The sequence below is a fragment of the Artemia franciscana genome, unplaced genomic scaffold (assembly GCF_032884065.1).
Source record: "Artemia franciscana unplaced genomic scaffold, ASM3288406v1 PGA_scaffold_23, whole genome shotgun sequence".
NCBI lineage: Eukaryota > Metazoa > Arthropoda > Branchiopoda > Anostraca > Artemiidae > Artemia > Artemia franciscana.
In genome coordinates, this window is record NW_027062649.1 from 3,760,496 (window position 1) to 3,767,102 (window position 6,607).

Below are 6,607 nucleotides of genomic sequence, written 5' to 3' on the forward strand. Positions count from 1 at the left end.
TGAAAAATATTCTTGTTGTTCTCATTAAAAAAACCTTGTGTTTTGGGAGTCGTTCTCAAAGAATCGGGACAATTTTCAAACTTTAGCGCAAAGAGCAAATTGATAAGGAGGAGTAACCACCCTCACATATGTAATAATTTTAGATAACAGTGTTATTTTAGATAACAGCTTGAAAGCTGTACAGCAGGTTTCTCCGATAGTAAGGAGCGACCCGGCTCAATCGTAACCAAAACTCTAAAAATGGAATCTTGATACCAATAGTTACATCAAAAAAATTGTATTTTAATGCTGATTTTAAATATATAACTTTCACCAAGATTAGTCTTACCTATCAAAAGTTACGAGCCTGAGAAAATTTGCCTCATTTTAGAAAATAGGGGAAAACACCTTCTAAAAGTCATACCATCTTAACGAAAATCACACCATCAGATTCAGCCCTATTGTAGAAGTCTCAAGCTCCTATCTACAAAAATGTGCAATTTTGCATTTTTTTTTTTTTGCCAGAAGACAAATCACGGATGCGTGTTTATTTTTTTATTATTATTTTTTTTCCAGGGGTGATCATATCGACCCATTGGTCCTAGAATGTCGCGAGAGGGCTCTTTCTAGTGGAAATTAAAAGTTCTAGTGCCCTTTTTAAGTGACCAAAAAAATTGGAGGGCACCTAGGCCCCCTCCCACGCTCATTTTCCCCCCAAAGTCACCGGATCAAAATTATGAGATAGCCGTTTTATTCGCCATAGTCGAATAACATAAAAACTATGTCTTTGGGGACGACTTACGCCCCCGCGGTCCCCGTGGGATGGGTTGCAAGTTACAAACTTTGACCTGTGTTTACAAATAGCAATGGATACTGGGAAGTGTACGGACGTTTTCAGGTGGAATTTTTTTTTTGGTTTGGGAGGGAGAGTTGAGGTAGGAGGTGGGGGTTACGTGGGAAGATCTTTCCATGGAAAAACTTCTAACGGGGAAGAGACTTTCAATGAAGGGGGTGCAAGATTTTTTAGTATTATTAAAAAAAAAACAATGAAAAAATAAATATGAAGTTTTTCTGCTGAAAGTGAGGAGCAGCATTAAAAATAAAAACGAGCAGAAATTATTGCGCATATGAGGGGTTTACCTCCTCGTAATACCTCGTTCTTTACGCTGAAGTATTTTTAGTAATTTCAACTATTTATTCTACGGCCTTTGTGATTCAAGGGTCATTCTTAAGGAATTGGGATAGAATTTAAGCTTGAGTGTAAAGAGCGAGGTATCGATGAGGGTTATAATAAGTTAATTATATATAAGTATATATATGCTAATTCGTAAATTACGTCCATTTTTTACAAATGAAAATGTTCGTAAAAAATTAAAAGTTCTAGTTGCCTTTTTAAGTAATCAAAAAATTGGAGGGCAACTAGGCTTCCTCCCTCCCCCCTTTTTTCTCAAAATCTTCCGATTAAAACTATGAGATAGCCATTTAGCCAAAAAATAATTAATATGCAAATTTCGTTTTAATTATTTATGTGCGGAGAGCCAAGATCAAAACATGCATTAATTAAAAAACGTCCAGAAATTAAATATAAAAAAACAAGTTTTTTTAAATGAAAGTAAGGGGCGATATTAAAACTTAAAACGAACAGAAATTACTCCGTATAGGAAAGGGGCTTTTCGTCCTCAACACCCCGCTCTTTACGCTAAAGTATTTTACTGTTTAAAGAAGTAGAGTTAAGAAAAAGAGTCCTTTCATATACGCAGTGATTTCTGTTCGTTTAAAGTTTTAATGTCGCTCCTTACTTTCATTTAAAAAAACTTGTTTTTTTTGGAATGAACACAGCTTTATAAATGTTAGGAAAACCCTTTTTACTTTTTGAAAATAAATAAAAAAACAAGTTTTTTTAAATGAAAGCAAGGAGCAACATTAAAACTCAAAACGAACAGAAATCACTGCGTATATGAAAGGGGCTTTTCGTCCTCAACGCCCCGCTCTTTACGCTAAAGTTTGACTCTTTCTCTTTTCTACTTACTACTTTTTAAAACAGTAAGAAACTTTAGCGTAACGAGTGGGGCGTTGAAGAGGAAAAGCCCCTTTTATATGCGGAGTAATTTCTGTTCGTTTTAAGTTTTAATGTTACTCTTTACTTTCATTTAAAAAAACTTCTTTTTTTATTTAATTTCTGGACGTTTTTGAATTAATGCATGTTTTGATCTTGGCTCTCCACACATAAATAATTGTAACAAAATTGTATATTAATTAATTGCAATTAATCGGAAGATTTTGACAAAAAAAAGAGTGAGAGCGGAGGCCTAGTTCCCCTCCAATTTCTTATTACTTAAAAAGGCAACTAGAACTTTTATTTTTTTACAAACGTTTTCATTGGTAAAAATTATACGTAACTTACTTATTAACTTACGTAACGAAATTCTATATTTGTATGTTTTTATTGCGTATATGAGGGGGTTCAACCCTCGTCAATACCTCGCTCTTTATACTAAAGCTTAAATGTCCCAATTCCTTAAGAATGACCAGTGAATCACAAAGGCCGTAGAATAAATAGTTGAAATTACTAAAAATACTTTAGCGTAAAGAATGAGGTATTACGTGGAGATAAACCCCTCATATGCGTAATAATTTTTGTTCGTATTAAGTTTTAAAGCTGTTCCTTACTTTCAGTAGAAAAAACTTTTCATATTTATTTTTTCATTGTTTTTTAAAATAATGCTAGAAAATCCTGCACCCTCTTCATTGAAATTCCCTTCCCCATGAGAAGTTTCTCCATGGAAATATCCTCCCACGTAACCCCCACCCTCAACTCTCCCCCTAAACCAAAAAATCCCCCGGAAAACGTCAGTACCCTTCCCAGTAACCATTACTGTATGTAAACACAGGTCAAAGCTTGTAACTTACAGCCCCTCCCACGGGGACTGCGGGGAGTAAGTCGTCCCTAAAGACATAGTTATTAGGTTTTTCGACTATGGTGAATAAAATGGCTATCTCAGAATTTTGATCCGGTGACTTTGTGGAAAAAATGAGCGTGGGAGGGGGTCTAGGTGCCTTCCAATTTTTTTGGTCACTTAAAAAGGGCACTAGAACATTTAATGTCCGTTAGAATGAGCCCTTTCGTGACATTCTAGGACCACTGAATCGATGATATCACCCCTGGGAAAAAAAAACAAAAAAAAAACAAAAAAAAACAAATAAACACGCATCCGTGATTTGACTTCTGGCCAAAAATGCGAAATTCCACATTTTTGTAGATAGGGTCTTGAAACTTCTGCAACAAGGTTCTCTGATACGTTGAATCTGATTGTGTGATTTTCGTTAAGATCGTATGACTTTTGGGGTGTATTTCCCCTATTTTCTAAAATGAGGCAAATTTTCTCAGGCTCGTAATTTTTGACGGGTAAGACTAATCTTGATAAAACTTATATATTTAAAATAAGTATTAAAATACAATTCTTTTGATGTAACTATTGACATCAAAGTTCCATTTTTTTGAGTTTTGGTTACTATTGAGCCGGGTCCCTCCTTACTACAGTTCGTTACTACGAACTGTTTGATAGATCAGGAAAAGACAAATGAGTATGAATATGTACAGAGAATTGGGGGTTTAAACTATAGGTATGTTTATTTTTTCAGAGACGAATTTATTTGCAAATTATATTATATCGGTGCGCTACAGATATAACAGTATTGGACCCCAAAAATCCATATCGGCGAGGCCCTAGTCCAATACTTTCTCTCCTACATTTTCCGTAGAACTTACAGTTTCAGATACGATCAGTCAGTTGAGTCTAACATTTTTGCGAGTTGGACGAAAATTAAAAAATTTTAAAATTTTTTTATATTTATGTACCCAACTCCCGAATTATAGCGAAAACCACCTACACTTATGAAAACCAACAATTTTTTTTATTCAAATACAAACTTTTTATTCATACAAAAGTAAAACATTACTAGAATCCAGAACAATGTTTGGTCACTATTTGAAGCTTTCCCTAAGCCTATGGACTCGACCCCCTTAAGATTCCTAGAGGCATTGATGTGCTGCTGGCACTGGGGCAGGTGACGCAAAGTTGAACCGCCATGAACATGCCCTGAAAAATGAAATATGAGCAAAAAAAATCTTCTACTTCACGGTTTATTATTAATATTTATCATAACTGCAATTCCAAGGCACATCTGTTGGCCAATGATCTCGACCTCGGTGATTTTTCGGATTACAAACAAGGAAACTGTATCAATGTTTAGCAGCATGTTTACTTAGACAAAAGTCGTCAATAAGTAAAGAGGCAAATTACAAAGTTTTTTAAATTTCATTTTTGGCACAAAAAAAGGTGGGTGCAGAAACAGAGAATGGAGACGGAGCTCGCTAGCTCTATCGCCTGATGGTTGTCGAATACAAACTGATTGTCCACTATTTTACTATATGTCTTAGGGGATTAAAAAGGGAGGAGGAACGTAGCAAAGGAAGCAAGAGATGATGGGGGTGATTACCCACAGCAAACCTTGGAACCTTAAAACGCAAACTAGAGATTTCTACTTCCAATCGAATGAGTCCACGTTCTTACAACCACCTCTTCCACGGGAAGTGGTTAGGAAACAAATAATGATGCAAGAAAATCGCATGGTTTCTTGCTTAGGCACCGCTACAGCACTAGCTCTCGCTAAAAGCTAACCACTATATCCTTGGGTTCGGGACTCCCTCTTCTCAAACCGGAAAACAGTGTCGTAGAGAAAATTAAGACACAAATTATGCCTTGAATTAAAAATTTAATTTCCTGAAAAAGTTCAAACCTACTCAAACAACCGAATATTGATTTGTAATATTCCTATTTACTCATCAGTACTCTAGTGTACAACAATTCATTTAAATTTACCAATGATGTTACTATTACGTTGTTAAACAGCCTAGTGAATATAACCTATTAAATATATTCGGACGCGTAACCGGTGTCAGCTTCACAAACCTGTAATTCAAGTCTGGTAGATTTAAACACCAAATACCGATACTAACACATTTGAGAATCAATCAATGCTGGTATACAAATGTTCATATCATATTTATTAGGATATCACTTTTATTTATTAAATATACCAAAACGAATTTGATTCTTTGACACAAAATAACGGTTTTTTTTTAAAGAAATAATAGGTCATCTATTAAATTATTCGAAATACACGTGTGAATATTTAAAATAAATTTGAATATTTAATACACATTTAATGCACTTTTTTTAAAATAAAGGCTATTAAACAAAATATGATAAAAAAATATTTACATATTCTACGTCCTTTTAGTGACCTTTAGTTATTAAAAACAAAGCTGATTTATCAAATTATTCTAAATACACACGTGAATATAAACACACTGATTAAATAGAAAAAAAAAACAGTTTTTTTTTAACAGAAAGTAAGGAGTGACGTTGAAACTTAAAATAAACAGAAATTATTCCGTACTAGCTGTTGGGGTGGCACTTCGCGCCACCCCAACACCTAGTTGGTGGGGCCGCTTCGTAAGTCGTTACGCGCCATATTAGTTACGCGCCATTGTAGTTGTGTCCCTGTGTCCCACCTGTGAATATAGATTAGATATATATATATTTTTAACTACGTAAACTTGCGAATATACAACATTCTTGGCTGTCCCATTGTCTGTGAATTTCAATAGATTGTCAGGTTTACCGACTCTTGAACATGCAACATATAATTGTCCATGGGAAAAACAATCTGTATTCAGATCTATACCTCATTATTCTAATGATTGCCCTTGAGCTTTGTTGATGGTGATTGCTAATCGAACATTCCCTGTGTCCCCGTCGTCATTTATATATCCCCCTGTGCCCCTCGGCGTCCCCATTGTTGTTGTTTTCCTGTGTCCCGGTCGTCATTTGTGTCCCAGTGTCCCAGTCTGTAATTTCTCTTTGATTGTCGCGGTCGTCATTATTATTCCCTGTGTCCCGGTGTCGCGGTCGTCATTTTTGTCCCGGTCGTCATTTGTGTTCCGGTGTCCCGGTCTGTAATTTCGCTTTGAGTGTCCTGGTCGTCATTTATATTCCCTGTGTCCCGGTCGTCATTTGTGTCCCGGTGCTTTTTTGATGGTGATTGCTAATCGAACATTCCTTGTGTCCCGGTCGCTTTCTCTTTGAGTGTCCCGGTCGTCATTTATATTCCCTATGTCCCGGTGTCCCGGTCGTCATTTGTGTCCCGATGTCCCGGTCTGTAATTTCGTCAGTCGACAAACATGACGTCAGTCGACACACAAACATGACGTCAATCGACACACAGACACACAGACAACTTATTTATATATATATAGATATGAAAGAGGCTGTCCCCTCCTCAACGCCCCTCTCTTCAAACTAAAGTTTTTTTGATTGTTTTAAAAAGTAGACTGTGACAGTCACACTTATTTGTTATTGTGTGTAAAAGATTCAAATTTGTTTTGGTATAATTTAATAAATAAAGCTAATTTTCTAATAAATATGGCATAAACCATAGTATACCAGCATTGATTATTTTTCAAATGTGTTTTGATTTCTGGGCTTTTTTGAATTAATGCAGGTTTCGATTTTTTGAATTAATGTAGGTTTCGAAACTTCGCATATTTTTTTTTTTTTTTTTT